An 18,901-nucleotide genomic window follows, 5' to 3' on the forward strand; every position below is an offset into this window, starting at 1 on the left:
ATGTTTGATTTAAAATTAAACTTTTCAGGTCGCCGATTTTCACCGAACTATTAGTATGGTCCGGAAATAGCCGTTCACGCAGTAAACATCTTTTTTTACTGCTTATTAATTTTTCCGACCCTTTTCTCCCAATGTTTTTTGGATACTCCCCAAAATTGAAGCCAGTAATCAGACAAAACTCTTCCGGCCCATAAACCATTTTGGTATTGCCTACTCGAAAATATAAACGTTTTATTCCATCTAGAGATAAAACATGGTCCGGCCGGATCTGATGAAGGAACATTTTATGAAACAATAAAGCGTCCCCTTGTAAACGAGGGACATCAATAAAATAGCCAAAGACGGTATCTCTGAAAATAGCACGTCGGGCATCATCTAAAACTTCAAATACTTCCCATATGTTACCGCCAGAGCCTTTTAGGTTCGCAAAGGCTTTCGTATTCATTAAACTAAAATGATGCTGCAAAAAAAACACAAAAACAAATTAGATAACTAAAAAATATATTTTTTTTAAATATATGATTACGAACTGCAAATACAATTTCTTAATTACTAATATATATATTTCCGATAAAAAACAATAACATACACATATATAAACAATTTTCCAAGTTATACAACAAATATATTTACGATAGAAAACAATATCATACATAATTATATAAATATTTTATTAAACATATTTTCAACTTAAACGACAAATTTTCAACTTAAACAAATTTTCAACTTAAACAACAAATATATAAACAATTTTTATCTTTCTAATTAAAACTAACATTTTATAACCATATAAACAAAAAAATTTAAAAATAAAACGACAACCAAACTAACAATTTTGCAAGTTATACGACAACTTTATACAAATTTTCAACTTACACGACAAATACTAACAATTTCTAACAATATATATACGACAAATTTTCAACTTATACAAATGTTATACTTATACGACAAACACAAACAATTTCTAACAATATATATACGACAAATTTTCAACTAATACAAATGTTATACTTATACGACAAACACAAACAATTTCTAACAATATATATACGACAAATTTTCAACTAATACAAATGTTATACTTATACGACAAATAAATATATATACAAATGACTATTTTGCACTTTATATAAACAATTATACGATAAGAATATACAAGATTTAAGGTTATACAACAACTAAAAAAACAACAAATTGTAAACATTATCTATGCAGTCTCTACTTGTCTCTACTTGCATTTAAACTTCAAGTATACTAAAAAAATATTAAAACTATCAAACACAACAAAATTACCCTTTTTTAATACTAAATAATACAACAAATTATAAAATAAAGAGATTGTTGACATTAGAAAGAGTTAAAATCTAACCATATTTGCAGGATTGTTGACATAATCCTCCATTTTCTCCAAAAACTAGCAAAAATTCCGAGAGAAACCCAAAGTTAGAGAGAGTTTTTGTGTAGAGAATGGTGAAAAATGAAAAAAAAAAAAAAACGTTTTTATAGTCAAAACGAGGGCATTTCGCAGATGGGGCTTCTCATCTGCGAAAGTACAAGTACCTAAAGCACAACTGTGCTTTAGGTACTTGTACTTTCACAGATGAGAAGCCCATTTCGCAGATAGGACCTTCTCATCTGCGAAATTGGTGGCCAATTTTGTAATTTCGATTTTTTTTGGCTATTTTTGTAATGCAATTAGTGTAAATGACTATTTTTGTCATTTTCTCATTAAAAAAATGTCATGATAGAATCTTAATCTTTTTAGAATTAAATAACCGTTAATTGTTGTTAAGCGAATATGATTAGCAATCTTTTTTCTTTAAATATAAATGCCTCCCAAAATTTATTATTTGGGTCGTAGGTATGATACAAGTTATCTTAAAATATTATTAATAATAAGTAAAATAAGAAATAGAAAATAGTGTGGATAGACCCTAACCACAATTGTTAGAAGAAATAGATCTTTTATTTAAATACAACAAGATTATTAATATATTCTCCATTTGTAATAGGGATAATGACTTGAAAGGGTAACGAATTTTCGACTTTTATCACATTTAGTCACTAAACTTTTTTTCGTTATCTATTTGTCATTGAACTATTGAAACTGTTCACATTTTACCCTTATGACCGGCTATAAGGGTAAAATGTGAACAGTTTCAATAGTTCAATGGCAAATAGATAACGAAAAAAAGTTTAGTGACTAAATATGAACAAAATCGAAAGTTCGTTTCCCTCTAAAAAGTTCAGTGACTAAATGTGAACAAACTTTCTCTTGTATTATGTTTTAGCAAATTATTTATTTTTGTTAAATTGTAGCAACATTTGTTGATGAAGAAATCTATGAAATAAAAAAAAAACAGAACCCTGAAAATATATTTAAAAAAAACAAAAAACCAAAACTGAAATAAAAAACCAATGGTTTGACATTTTCCAAAATAAAAAATCAAAATTTCCAAGCTGATTTTGGTTTTACAAAAAAATGAACCATTCTCACTGATGTGAATTATGACCATTAGTTTGGCATGCGGAATTTGTGACATCCCATGAATATGTAGTTACAACATTGTCTAAACTCGTAATTCATAGTAAGGGGTTAGAGTATCATCGCATGAATACGTAGTTACAACATTGCCTGAACTCGTAATTCATCACCTACAGGTTATGGGTCTGCTAGTGTTTCTACTGAGTTGTCTAGAATAGTCTGTGTTCGCCATCTATACTATGATAGATGACTACATCGCCACATTGTCGGTTAAGGTTATGGTATCTCCTTTTATCCTACATCACATATTCATCATCATCGATTTACCTAATTATCATCATCTTTCTATCATCTCCTATCTCTCATCATTTTATTTCATCACACACCAACTATTTCATCTACCCATGTTTCATCCACAACATATTTGTAGATATAAAATAAATATACCGTTTAAATCTTTTAAAACATGTATAAAATCGTTCATCCAGCATAGACAGCAAGTATTCAAATAATATGCACACATAGCACGTAATTTATATAAAATACTTCATATCTATGTGTAAGATGAAAATAACTATATATACCATAAAAATCCCATAAATGCTTCCTAACTTCGAACCCCAAGGTTTACTCTACTAAAGCTTCATATTCTCGGCTCTCTGGACCTAGAAGGGTCCAGATCCATCACACCAAAAAGCTCAAGATAGCTCTTCCTTTCACTCTACACACTCAAGCTCGCTAGGGTTCTCACTTATGGGAAAGGTAGTCGCAATTGAAGGTCATAAGTGCCTTTAAATATGGCTCGGGCCCAAAGATTTAGGGTTTCTACCAACAATGCGGACTCGTCGAGTCGCCTCACCGACTCGTCAAGTCCATTCATTAATCTGAGTCATCAGTCGCGACCTTACTCGACGACTTGAGTCGTCAACTCGTCGAGTCTCTCTTCTTAACTCAAAAGAAAAGTACTTAAATTATGATACCTGGAAATCCGGATATTACATTTTGTTTTTTTATTTCATAGATTTCTTCATCAACAAATGTTGCTACAATTAAAAAAAAAAAAAATTTGCTAAAACATAATACAATAGGAAGTTTGTTCACATTTAGTCATTGAACTTTTTAGAGGGAAACGAACTTTCGATTTTGTTCACATTTAGTCACTAAACTTTTTTTCGTTGTCTATTTGCCACTAAACTATTGAAACTGTTCACATTTTACCCTTATGACCGGTAACAGCCGGTCATAAGGGTAAAATATGAACAGTTTCAATAGTTCAATGGCAAATAGATAACGAAAAAAAGTTTAGTGACTAAATGTGACAAAAGTCGAAAGTTTGTTACCCAATCAAGTCATTATCCCTTTGTAATATTGTAATAATGGCAAACGGTGAATTCATATATGTATCGACAAAAACGTATATCTATTCTAATAAAATATTATTAGAAATAAAGATAATTTTTTCATATATCAATCTATAATGAGTTTTGATACTTATTATTTTATGATATTTTTTAAATAAATAATATCTACATCTCAATTTATGGATTTATTTAATTTTTAAAATTAAAAAAACCGTAAAATATCAAATGTAATAAATATGGATACTATTTTTTCTTCTTTTCTTTATTTCAAAATTTTATTTTAAAAAGTAATTATGGTTTACATTTTAATATTCTATTTTCTTAATCAACGCGTGTAATACACGAGTTTTACACCTAATATTTACTAGAAGAAAAAAATACATGCACATTTCAGAGACTTTATATAGGAATTATATAATAAGATTAAAACTTTGTTCCCTTAAGAACACTAACTCTTTCTGATTGGACCAACATCATTTTTTTTGATCGGTGGGTTCAACCACTCCAGTTTATTCCACCACCACCAAACTTTCTCACACTATCAGGATACGTGGCTTTTACATTTCCCAATCGCCTCACCTACCACTCCTATTATGCCATCTTCATGTTCCACTGCCTACTTCTCTCCATCTTTTACGTCTTCTGACCGTTCTACTCCATTTCTCCAATTTACATCTTCTCCATTTTCTTTCGACTGTGCTTTCTTGCTTGCTTTCTTCTGTTTTTCTACGGTTTATGTTTGTAGTGTTCATGTTATTCTCTTCTACGCATAAATTCGCTGCCCTACTCCATCTCCATCTTTTCCGTTTACAGATCTGGATGGGACTGTCTTTCCCTCTTCTGCTTCATCAGCTTCGAATTCGGATAATGTTGGCTTCACTTTTCCACCGCCTCTGTTGCGTCTTCAGGTAAGGGTGTAGGGTTACACTCACACCTTCCATCTCTCACCTCCCACCACACTCAACACTTATTACCCTACAACCGATAAACCCTATACCAAAACGTCGTCGGTATCCTCTTGTGCTTCACGTTTCTTCCCACTCTTCTTATTATCACCATCAGAGTTAGCATGTATGTCCCCGGTTTGAAGGAGTATAGATGAGCATCGACTTTGTTGTGTTCTTTTGATTCTTATCATCACTATCAGAAATCACCAGTACGACGAGGGTTTGAGGTGACGCCTGCTGCAAGGGGTTGTTTTTATTTGTTACACCATCAGCACGCCGCCGACCTCCACTTGCTATTTGGTTTTGATTACGAATTGAGGTCCATATCAAACCATACATTCAAACATATAAGCTAAACATGCAAACATATAAGGATGCCCTGGAAACCCTCCAAGGTCTTAAACGGGTGCTACTGGAACCCCCACGTGGTCTTAGCCCATTGCCATGGGAACCCCCACATGGTCTTAGCCTGAAAAGCCATGGGAACCCCCATATGGTATTATATCCAACTACCTCGGGACGCCCCCGGGGTCTTCCATGCAAGTATCATAAAGATAACTAGCAGACCAAATACCACACAATCAACTAGCGTATCACATATAACTAATTGCCATGGGAACCCCTACATGGTCTTCACATAAATACATAAGGTATCGATTGCATATTCACAATAATCATCAAAACTAAATAAATAGGCCCGCCTTGGTGCCTTCAACCCATTGGTATGGTGAGGAGACTCATTTCACACTGCTGAAGTCATGCGGATAAAACTCTACCTGCTGGTTGACAGGTTCCCGAACTGTCAACATCAAAACTGTTGGGTTTTGAGCATTCTAACACTCCTAAGTGTACATGCAACCCTAAATACCTTGGATCTATGTTTTCTCTATTATACATGCAAATAAGAACTTCCAAGGTATTATCCTAATCTAGCATACAAAACAATGAATGTAACAAGATAGAATACATACCTCTTGTTGTAGAAAGTCTTCATGAAGCTTGAGTGCCTAGTGCCCCAAGTGTGACACCTCAAATGGAATCACAATCATCAAAACACTTAGAATAGCTTGAGAGAATTCTACAACTCATGAAATCGGCTTGCCCTTTCACTTCACACCCTAGTCTCTCTAGTGGCCGATTTTTCTCAATAATAAGATGCTTATATAGTTATACAATTAGGGTAAATCCTAATTGTCATGACTTTCCATTTCCTTGGATCCATGGGTTCAAATACACCATGGAGCATCCATGGACCATCCTATGGGTTTTAGCCCAACTTGATTATCCATGGAGCATTAGCCCACTATACAAGTATGGATGATTTACACAATCAACCCATATATTTAATTAGTCTTCTTTTGATCACTTAATTAATCCTAGATTAATTCTTGATCAATACTAATTAAATAATCTTATTATTCTTATTATTAATATACTAGAACTTATAATATATTAATAACCATAAGTGTCTTATTTCTCTCATTATAGTCTATCCAAGTGCATGATGGTATGCAACCCAAATGGACCATGCCGGGTCGGGTCAAGTCTTACCAATTATAGTTATGGACTTAGACATTAATCCAACAGTCTCCCACTTGGATAAGTCTAAAACTATTATTGCGTATGACTTCAAGAACCAACCGGCAATCGTAGCTCTCAAAAGCTTCTGTCGAACTCTGACCTTGTAGATGAACTCTGACCTTTGTCAATGACTTGTCCATTAGATAAGGGATCATATATTCCTCCATTCTAGATATCATATGGACTGAGACATGGATTATAATCATTCTCTCTGTCCATTTGTTGTTTCCCGATTTTCGATTTATGACGACTGACTAATTGAACAAATCAAATCAGTCCTGGCCCGGCCGAGCACTTCCATTTGTCATCATCAAATCATCGAGGGGCCCACAGATATCGCTTTTATCCCTAAGGTAAAAGGAATGGATAAACTTCGACTCATATGGCTTGTTCTACTACTTGTTGAATCATACACAAAGGCACGTTTTATAACACCGAGTTACCAAATGCGTTTTCATGCAATCAATGTACTATCAACTCATAGTAACTACTCATATCTCTAGGTTTGAAGAATATAAGATATTATCGTCTCATGATCACTCGTGATAAAATCCATGAAGTGATTCCAATGAGCGCGGGTTGAATCCAATACTCAGAACTTATGAGCACTCATGAGTGTTGTAGCCCTTTGTCTAACACCTTAGACCTCTACAAGCCAACCCATGACAGTCTTAATTCATATCTACTTCCAACATATGACCGACTGTGGATGGTTTGAATAACTTAGTCATTCCGGAAGAATAACCCAGTTTATTCGGGAAGTCAAAACATGCAAAATGAAACACAATAATAATTGAATCCAATATGGTATCAACACTTTGAACATAAATAAAACACCTTTTATTTATCACCATATGATTACACATTATTCATTGTATACTGTTTCAGCTATCAACTTTATTCTTGAATTTAAAACAATAGTTGTCCCATGCTCCAAGCATGCACACTATGTTTTCTTAAACACTAGTCATGCCATACACCAAGTATGCATACTATGTTTGTCTATGATCTTTACTTTGTGAACTAGATCAATTGAACATAACTTCAATGATTCTCTTTTCACACTTCCAAATCCTTACTGCAAATGCAAGAATTCCAAATTCATGCCATTTACTGAAATCTGTTAGATTCTAAACTTATATGCATTGATCTTCTTGTAATGATTATGCACAAAGTCAGAAAGACTTGACAACAAACATTACAGAGCATTCCAAAGGAGATCAACTCCTTGGAAACATCCTTCTTGCATTAAGTTTTCTTAATCTTACACAGATTGAAAATTCTAACTTTGAAACATTTCCAGATTCCATTTTGACTATCACTTCTGAAAAAGAGTTGCCTCCTTACAGATTATGTCAATATGGTCTTTCCAGAATTATCACTATACTTCCAATTGTCCTTGAGTAACCAATCTTTGGTAAACCTTGGATTGTCCTCGACAATTGTTTAATCCTTCTAGTCATATCCAGTTCTAAACCTTTTCCCTTCTTCATGCCCCAGGCATTTGGAAAATTTTAGAACGGATGATTATAGCACATGTAATCGATCCTATATCCGAAGCATATGGGACATGATTCATGATGTCTCACATAAAGACTAAACCAGTCTTTTGCTATAATATGTCCATTTCAATTTGCCAAGTTCTCATAATTCAGATTATGAAAAGGGATGTCGTAATCATAATCGAATTTTAGAACGCAAATAATGGACCCGTATATAGAATTTCCTTATGTTGAGCCATTCCAACATGAAATTCATATATATATATCCTTGACTAAATGATTAAAACCTCACGATCTACGCTTGTAGATTTGAGATGAAGTATAATTTCCTCTCCCTTAATTATAGCAAAACAACCTTTTCCCAATTGAAACTGTTGTTTTCTATAATTAACATTGCTAACTTGCAATACTTATCATAATTATCATGCTCCCACTAACATGATGATTATTAGCATAACACTTATGCTCCCACTAGCTTTGACATGTACTCAAAAATCAGCTAACTTTCTTACCAAAGTTCAGATTTCTGATACTAGATTGTTTTGATAAAACTTTATCAAAATCAGACACCTTCCCTTAGATAGCACACTTGTGTATTTAAACAATTATGAAGAGGGATGCCGTAATCATAATGTTTAGACCTTTTTGCCACTTCTCACAAGTCCATGTTAGTGTGCCGGTTAACCACACGCGCTCCACTAACGACTTTGAGAATGCAAATATCACAATTGCTATCTAGCTAAAATCTACTTAGTGAAAGTGCTTCCTCACCATCATTTTCATGAATCGGAGAGAAACCTTATGACACTTAGATTTTTAATGGTGTATGTGTTCTTATCCATGTGAATTGTCAAAACCTTAGTCACAGGGCAAGGGTAATGACAAATCCAAACTCATATGGACTGAACTCAATCTTAATTTCTTGCCACCTGGCAGCTCAAGGGCCTGCGATTGCTTCCAAGTTGTTGTGCAACAAATTGAGAACTCTAAGAACTCATATGCAAAGTCAACTTTAACTGGAATGGGCACAGAATATGTCAACACGATAGGTTATGAACCTCAAGTTGTGTGCTAGTGAAGAACTTTAGGTTTTATTCTTGATTAGTTCTTGAGACTTTCAAGACTTTTAAGACTCCCACTGTCCTCTTGACCTATAAGACTCCCTTGTCAAATATTCAAGAGATAGTGTGGATTCTAATCAAGAAAAACACTTCACACAATTGGCCTAAGTTGGTCTTTGTTTTATCCAAAACATCACAACTTACCAATTTCAAATGTACTAGAGTAGAAAACTTTTACTCTTACATTTGACAAGTGTTTTAAACCTTCTTTAAGACATGTCACTCAAGTTACAATCTTGGAGTATGACTCTAAGACTTGTATTGGAACGAAGTATGACTCATCTTCTTGATTTAACCATTTCAACAATTCAAGATCCCTCTTCTTAGTCATAAGAATGCACTAAGATTTCCTTAGAGAACTAATTGTGCTATGGTTTCTTAATCATTAAGATGATCACAAAACTGATACTAAAGTACTCTCCCATCTTTTCAGATTTGAGAAACTTTTATCCTTCTGCCTAAGTTGATTCTTCTTATTCGCTCTGCCATACATTGGGACCTTTTCCAATGTCTCAGAGTTACACTTAAGCTTGTAAGTATAATCATATTTACTGAGCTTTAGTAAACTATGACGAATAGTCTTATCAATCTTTTGTGGTGGACTTGACCAGTGCACAAGAATGTGTACTCGATCCCTTAGTCCTTTACTTGACTCACACATCCATGTGACCGAGTAATTAGTCTTAATTTTTCCAAAACTTGAAAGTTCTTATTCATCATGCTATACAACTTGCATGATTCCAAGTTTCGGTCCAATTGAAACTTGGGTGATGAGAATCTTTCCTTATTTGGTAAATCTAGACATTACCACAAATGAAAGAATCAATTTCATATTTCCACTCTTGCTCTTAATGGAATCATATAAGCAACAATTTTTCCTCAAATGCCATTGTAAGGATATTTTAAAATAAATAAAATCAAAAAATTTTCTTTTATTTTAAAACTTTGCGGAAAACTTATCCTTACAATCCATATGAAAACTTGTTGTTATCTACTCCTAAGCAATATCTCATAACTCCTAAGAAGTAGCTCAAGAATCCGATCTTCAAAGTATGCGATAGAAATCCATCTATGCGATCAGATTCAACATATTCTTTCTTTAAGTTTCTTCACTTTTTCTTTGATTCTTAAAACATCACCATGTGACCCAATCACATCATGTATCAAGAATCTCAGAATAGAAACTTAACAGAGTTAGATAGTGGACTTTACCTGAAGTAGAGTCAAACTTATTGACTTTAACATCCTTAGGTAAATTTTGGCAGCTTCGCAACCAATGCCCCTTTCTTTGGCAATACAAACATATGGGCCCTTTGATAATGGTACATGAGACTATCACAGACTTAGCTTTTCTCTTTACCATTTGGTCAACCGAGTTGACTATGGCCGATCCCTTTCCATCGGGAAGAGAGAGCTTTACTAGATATCCAATGTCATCATTGTCAATGTCCATAAAGTTTTAGGAAGTTGATCTTAGCAAATAGATAAGATCATTAAGGGTCTTGTCATAGTCTGTTTCATAGGTGTCCCAAAGGAACTCACTATGTGACTTAGAAAGTGGTTGAACCACCAACTTTCTCAAGACTTTGACACCCAACTCTCCCGGCTTGTCAATATGTGACTACATCTCCAAGATGTGTCCACACCTAGACCTTGCCTTGCCAATAGGGCTTGAGTGACCTTAAACTTTTTTTAAGAACTTGTGGATTGGGGAGAATAATTGGAGGAGGAGAAAGAAGTATGATATCCATGGGACATCATCTTCATTAGGAAACCTTGTTTCAAGAGATTTGGGAAGATCATAGGTGTCTAAACCAGACATCTTTTGGGAGATATTCAAGATAGTTGATTTAAAGTCCTTAATATGACACCCAATATGAAATATTAAGGCTAGGACCCAACAAACTATTTTATAACTTAGAAGAGGTATGTCGTAATCCAAGCTATAAAATATTTGAAGGTAGGTGAATGACGATTCACCAATTTCCACCAAGATAAACGAAATGTATTATTAGGTTTTAATTGGTTTTGAAACTCCTAGATCTTTGAGATTCATTGAACTGTTCAAAGGCATGTTTCAATCTCGAGTGTGCCCTTCAGGTTTTGTGACTGGGATGCCGAGGATCACAAAACAAGGTGTGAAGTAACCATGCAAATCACTTGGTACCCTTAATAAATTACCCCTCAATCGATGTGCCGGTTAACCACACACGCTCCATCGATACTATGATAAATATTAAGTCACCCTTTACCTACCTTGTTAAGTCCAAGTTAGTGTGCCAGTTAACCACACACGCTCCACTAACGACTTAGACAAAGTGTAAAGTGTAATTTCATGGGTTAGCACCTTATTCACATTTTTCCTAAGTAACTAAGATTGGGTATTATTAAGAGTTTAGTTACTTAGTATTATCATTAATACTTTTAATGAAGGAGAATTATAGTCTTGTCAAACCCGTTCGGCTAACGACCCTCCACCGGTCAAGCAAGCGGTGGGTGAGAGTGGACACCCATTAAGTTGCCATTTTATAGGCAACAACCTTATACCCACCTTATAGACCGGCTTCGTGAATGAGGCGTACTAGCGGTAAGACTGACTTTACTCTTATACATATATATATTATTAACTTATAATATTATAAAGTATAAGGGTTGAATTTTAACTTTTAAAATTCTAAGGGCTAACTTGGAATTAAAGTATTCATAAGGAACACTTTTCAAATTCCAAAACTTGAGGGCAAGTTTTGAAACTATTCAAAACTAATTAATTCCATAACTTATGTGTTTAAAGTAGTTTTAATCCAAAAACTCTTCAAGTTCCATAACTTGAGGACAAGTTATGGAAGACTTTAAACTAATAAAAGAACTAACTTTTTCTTTATTTTATAACTTATGGATTTAATTATGGTTACATATTTTTCTTTAATGAAGCGACTCTTGAGCTTCCATAACTTAAGGACAAGACTCTTCATCTTTGTAACCATTGCCAACTTTTATGAGTTTTATGAGTCTTTAATGTGACTCTTCATGTAACTTGAGGACAAGTTACACAAACACATTTTATACTCAACTCTTAGATTAAAATGGATTGAAAACAACTATTTCAACTAACTTTTTCTATTAATCTAAGCAACTCATAGTTACAAGATAATCAAATCAAACTTTTTCATGTAATTAGTCTAAACCTTAAACTAATACAAAACATGAATCTATTGACAATTATCTTTGAAAATGGATTAGCATGAACATTACCACATCAAAAACAAGTTTATAAGTTCAAAAACAACTTAGGGTAATGTTCCTAGTCCATTTCTAGCCAAAAACCTCGAATATATGCTGTCTGGGGCTCCTACTCGGCGAGTGGCATCAACCTACTCGGCGAGTAGGATGATTTTACTCATGTACTCGGCGAGTTCATCAGTGGACTCGGTGAGTACAGTGCCCAGAAAGCCAGAAAATCGAGTTTTTCAGCATTTCTCAGCAATTTGCATCAAGTATAAGAGAAAGCAAGCCTAGGCTCTGATACACTGTTGGGTTTTGAGCATTCTAACACTCCTAAGTGTACATGCAACCCTAAATACCTTGGATCTATGTTTTCTCTATTATACATGCAAATAAGAACTTCCAAGGTATTATCCTAATCTAGCATACAAAACAATGAATGTAACAAGATAGAATACATACCTCTTGTTGTAGAAAGTCTTCATGAAGCTTGAGTGCCTAGTGCCCCAAGTGTGACACCTCAAATGGAATCACAATCATCAAAACACTTAGAATAGCTTGAGAGAATTCTACAACTCATGAAATCGGCTAGCCCTTTCACTTCACACCCTAGTCTCTCTAGTGGCCGATTTTTCTCAATAATAAGATGCTTATATAGTTATACAATTAGGGTAAATCCTAATTGTCATGACTTTCCATTTCCTTGGATCCATGGGTTCAAATACACCATGGAGCATCCATGGACCATCCTATGGGTTTTAGCCCAACTTGATTATCCATGGAGCATTAGCCCACTATACAAGTATGGATGATTTACACAATCAACCCATATATTTAATTAGTCTTCTTTTGATCACTTAATTAATCCTAGATTAATTCTTGATCAATACTAATTAAATAATCTTATTATTCTTATTATTAATATACTAGAACTTATAATATATTAATAACCATAAGTGTCTTATTTCTCTCATTATAGTCTATCCAAGTGCATGATGGTATGCAACCCAAATGGACCATGTCGGGTCGGGTCAAGTCTTACCAATTATAGTTATGGACTTAGACATTAATCCAACAAAAACAACACCCAATTAATAATTGGGTTCCAATACATAACCATAAGTCCATGCTTGGGGTAAAAGGCCACTTTACCCCTAACCTAGCTTGATTCAAAACCAAGGCCCAAACTTACACTCTGAAGGCCCAAAAGCCCAATAATCAACCAAGGCCCAACATATGACCCAATTTTCCAAATTAGGCCCAAACCTCTACATGGGCTTATCTTAAAGTCCAATCATTTATTCTAGTCCAAACATTTGGCATTCCAATGGTCCAATATCTCATAATCATCAAGGCCCAATTATGGCCCACTTATGGCCTAATTTTCCCAATTGGGCCCAAGCCTTTCCAATGGGCCTTATCCTAAAGCCCAGTAATTTCCTTAGTCCATAAACTTGTTCCCATTTGGCCCATTTGGCCCACAACAAGCTAGTCCAAGAAATGGCCCAATAAGAACCCAAACCCAATTATGGTTTTTCACATAAAATGACGATTAGGGTTAAGTGTTCTTACTTAACCCATTAAGGACTTAATCCATTAAGTCCATCATTCTATTAGGTAAATCATACGGTGTGATAGGGACTAATTCATGATTCCAATCCAACGGTCCAAACTTGCGGGTCCCGACAATTCCAAATTAACATATACAAAATTAGGGTTTTCTAAACCCTAATTAGGGTTTCCAATCCAATCACAACCTAATTAGTCAGTTTGTTAGGTTTTTAGGTCAATTAGGGCTTCATTAGGTCAATTAGGATTAAATATGTTGCGCACCACCCACTACCACCTCGGGTAGTGGTGGTTGACGGCGGCTGGCGGCGGCGGCCACCACCTTACGGTGGTGGTTATGGTTCTAGTCCAATTATGTCCAAACATCCTAAAAGAAAGCTAAACACAAGCAAAAGCACACCTCAGCACGACGGTTAGTGGCGGCGGAAGGCGGCAGCCACCACCTGATGGTGGTGGTTATGAGTTTTCTTTTGATTATTCCGACACCGATTACAAATTTACAACGAAATGACCAGGGGCGGAACACAAACAATAATGCTAGAGGGGCCGAAACTTAAACTTCACACAAATTATATAAAGAAAATTAACCTATGATTACTATATTTTCATTTTAATATAAATTACATGAAAAAATTAACAAACATTAAATGAAAATAATAATACGTTGATTTTTAAAAATAAAAATGATATTTTGATAAAAATAAAAAAATAAAATAAAAAACTAATAATCTATAATTTCTTTACCACTCCAAAGTTAATGTCTTTTATATATTAAAATTTGGTCCATAGAATCTTTAAGAACTAATTTAAGATCGTATCTATTTTTTTAAAGCTTGAAAATTAATCGTCTTTTCAAAACTAAATAGATTTTGAAATTAAGAATTATTTGTAAATTGTAATATATCTACAAACGTAGATAACACTATTTGTTATTATTATTAATCTGTACTTTTATAGCTATGATAGAGGCTACAAGCTTACATATACACAGCTAGATTACTTGTTTCAAAGTTTTTACTGCATTACTAAGTCACGTCATATTAATATTCATATATACTTTGTTTTTTGAACTGGGTTCATATATACAAATGAGATCTATTAGGTTTGAGCAACTGAAAGAGAAATAGAGGTGATGCGTACCTCATTCTGACGGAGAGGAGAGCACGAACAATAGAAGCAAAACGTCTGTCGGCATTTGGCTCCAACAACTCGGCGATAATAAAGGACAAGAAGTAGGTGGAGAAGAGATAACTAACCTGGCGAGGAGAGAGCAAAAGGCCTGATAAGTTGCATTGCGGTGGTCCGATGGAAGAGTTATGTTTTCAAATGAAAATCTAGCCTGAATATTCTGATTTCAGTCGGATTAAAAGCTCCGGTGAGTTGCATGGCGGTGGTGATAACATTTAGGGTTTTCTTTTGTTTTGAAGATTGGAGTCTGTAATTGTGTTTTTTTGGTATTTGTATAGAGTTATTACTTAGTTTCCAATGTTAATTTTGTGTTCGATCTGATAAGATTCATTATTCCTACTTAAATTATGTTTCCTTTGATAAGATATTATTTAAATTAGTTTTTGATTTGCTTAACTTTTCTTAACTAGACAACGATAGTTATGATTTTTTTTTTTTGTAATTAGAGAACATAATTACTTGTTTTTAGTAGATAAAAATCTAGAGGGCCAATTAGTTTTGATTTTCAAATAATTAATATATGATTATTAATTTCATAAATTCTAATATTAACCGGCTACAAAAGCTGGGGGGCCGTGGCCTCCCCCAGCCCCTTCTGTGTTCCGCCACTGGAAATGACCCAAAGTAAACGCACACACAATAAGATAAACACACACAGCCACCCTTGTGGTGGCCGATGGTGGTATAAGGTGGCAGCCACCACCTCACGGTGGTGGTGGCTTTTCTCATGAAATATGGCCAAGATAACCACACCTACGACACATACTAACAACAGAACACACATTTTTTTTGCTTGGAAAATGAATACAACCACCCACCTTGCGGTGGTGTACAGGGACGGCCACCACCGCGATGGAACAGGAGATGGAGAAGTGAAGAGGGTAGCGACTCCGTCTTGCAAACAACAACAACGATAGGTCACGACGCCGATTCTTCTAATCATCCAATGCCTCGTCATCCAAGGCAGCCTTCATCTTCAACGAAAGGGATTGCAGCAGTGGTTTTCCGGCGTCATCAGGTAAAGAGGCGGCGGCTGGAGTAGTCGTCAGAACCACCGCAACGAAGTACCGAAACATAATTGGAGAAGGAGATGAATGGTGGAAGTCCGGTGGTCGATATGCAGTTTGCTAATCGGAAACGGGATGGTGGCGGCGCCAATGGGGGAGACATAAGGGTGGTGCGGCGCTAGAAATAGAATGAGGGAAGGTGGTGACTGTTTTAACAATTAGGGTTAGGATTTAGTATGGCATGGTGAGAGGTTATTATACCCGAGTTATAAGCATCTATCCCATATTTACATTAACAACCCCTTCATCCTAATTTCTTTCAAATAAAGTCCATAAATTACCCTTCATACCCCTGCTCCCATAATTCCTTTCATATTAAGTCCAATAGTTACCAAACAGCCCCTCCTCTACAAATTATTTTCAATTGAAGTCCATATGTTACCATTCAGCCCCTTTGCCTCCAAAACCTCTTCAAATTAAGTTCCAATAATTACTAAACACCCCTTGATTTCTGGAAATATTTACAAAATAAATCCTAGAATCAAACTTTAACCCCCGAAAAAAAATTATATCATTTGGCTCCTCGAAACCAACGCCCCGCTAAATATTATGGATTTTTGGGCCATTATAAAAGAATATAAAATATAAATTTACATCTTGGAGTTCCGGGTTGTGACATCCCCATTTTCACGGTCAGAAAAGACCGATTTTGTTTATACTTTATAAAAATCAGAGTACCTCTTTTAATAAAAACGTTGCGGAATTTGTTCCCAGAAAAAAAAAACACGATAAATACGTTATCAAAGCATTTCCGATGAAACGTATTTTATTCATTTTAAAACATTTGGGATGTCATCGTCAATACAGAAACATAAGCATAAACAGAACTTACATTTATTTACACTAGTGATCTATATCTCCTTAATCTCTCAGTGTAATGTAACTTCATATCGTCATCTGTGATAAAAGTAAACTAAGTGGGTCAGCTTGTGAAACCTAGTGAGTAAATAAGGTTTTAAACCCACAATAATATAGTTAATTTGTTTCTTCACATAATACATGTCAAACAATTAACCCGATTACCCATCCCCATTTTCTTCAATTAATATTCCTTAAAGAACTATCTTAAGGGTCATCTCTTATATCGTATTTACCACTCATCTCTTTACATCGCATTTCCTTACGTGTTCGTTCCTAAGGAATTTTCCTAAGGATCATCGCCTACATGACATAGACAGTAATGATTCGGGGATTACTCCTCCATACGTGCCTAGTAAGGGATGTAGTATCATCGAATGAATACGTAGTTACAACATCGCCTGAACTTGTAATTCATAGTAAGGGTTAGAGTATCATCACATGAATACGTAGTTACAACATCGCCTTAACTCGTAATTCATCACCTACAAGTTATGAGCCTGCTGGTGTTTCCACGGGGTTCTCTAGAATAGTCTGTGGTCGCCATCAATACTCTGGTAGATGACTACATCGCCAAATTGCCGGTTAAGGTTATGGTATCTCCTTTCATCCTACATCACCTATTCATCATCATCTATTTACCTAATTATCATCACCTATCTTTCATCATTTTATTTCATCAGACACCAACTATTTCATCTACCCATGCTTTATCCCAACATATTTGTAGATATAAAATAAATATACAATTTAAATCATTTAAAACATGTATAAAATCATTTATCCAACATAGACAACAAACATTCAAATAATATGCACACATAGCACGTAATTTATATAAAATACTTTGTATATATGTGTAAGATGAAAGTAACTATGCACTCACAACACGTAATTTATATTAAATACTTCATATCAATGTGTAAGATGAAAGGGACCATGCACTCACTTGATAAGGTGGTGACTCGGTACTCGGACAGCGCTTCGTTTACTTTAAAATATTTTCCTTCGACAAAACCTAGTATTATTACCACTAGATTTTAGTCTAGTATTTACCATGACTAATTATTAGTCTTATTATTATTATTATTATTATTATTATATAAGCATTTAAACAATACTTTCGAACTACTATGTACAGACAAGGGTCAGACATAAAACACAGGAGGGCAGGACCATTTTGGCATATAGCACTTCTAAAATCCAGCAACCCTATGTGGCCCTTTAAACCAGATTCCCCGTACCACGAGTAGTTAAAAAGATATTATAACGACACTTATATAAGTCAAAATAATAGCTCAAATATTTATTAGAAGTTCATAATGACAATATTAATTTTAAATATAAACTATATTTAAAATAGGATAAGCATAACTTACTTACAATGGGGTTTTAGCTAGAAGTTGGACTCTGTAAGGGCAAAACTTCGTCGTTGAATCTTTTTAAGAAAGATTCGTGCAGCGCTTCAGCGCTCACCTTACTATACTAAAACTACAGAAAGAGAAGTCGAATCACGAGGGACCGAAATGCTCGTGGGATAAAAAGAGAAAGAATATTGAATCAAGAGAATGGTGCAAGAAATATGAGAGCCCAAGCTTCTTATTTATAGTAATTGAATTTACAAAAGCTACCCTCCATAATTACTTAATGACCTTATAGTTATATAAACGACTAAACACCCATTCATAGTACTATTTTAAAAAGATTTAACAATTTTTGTACTAAACTAATGTCGAAAATACTCAACAATAGTCTTATAATGACCGCATCGTCAATACCTTTCAAATGATATATACATTTGTGTGTGTGTATATATATATATACATATATATATATATATATATATATATATATATATATATGTATATATGATTTATACTTTATTTTAATACGTAAATATGCTATTATATTTTATAACTTGTTCATACGAACTCCGTTTTTGACGTTATTTATATCCACGCGTAGGCGGGACCGTACCCTACAGCTTTTGTTTAGAT

Source organism: Lactuca serriola, chromosome 2 (assembly GCF_051521515.1).
Source record: "Lactuca serriola cultivar US96UC23 chromosome 2, Lser_US96UC23_V15, whole genome shotgun sequence".
NCBI classification, from domain to species: domain Eukaryota; kingdom Viridiplantae; phylum Streptophyta; class Magnoliopsida; order Asterales; family Asteraceae; genus Lactuca; species Lactuca serriola.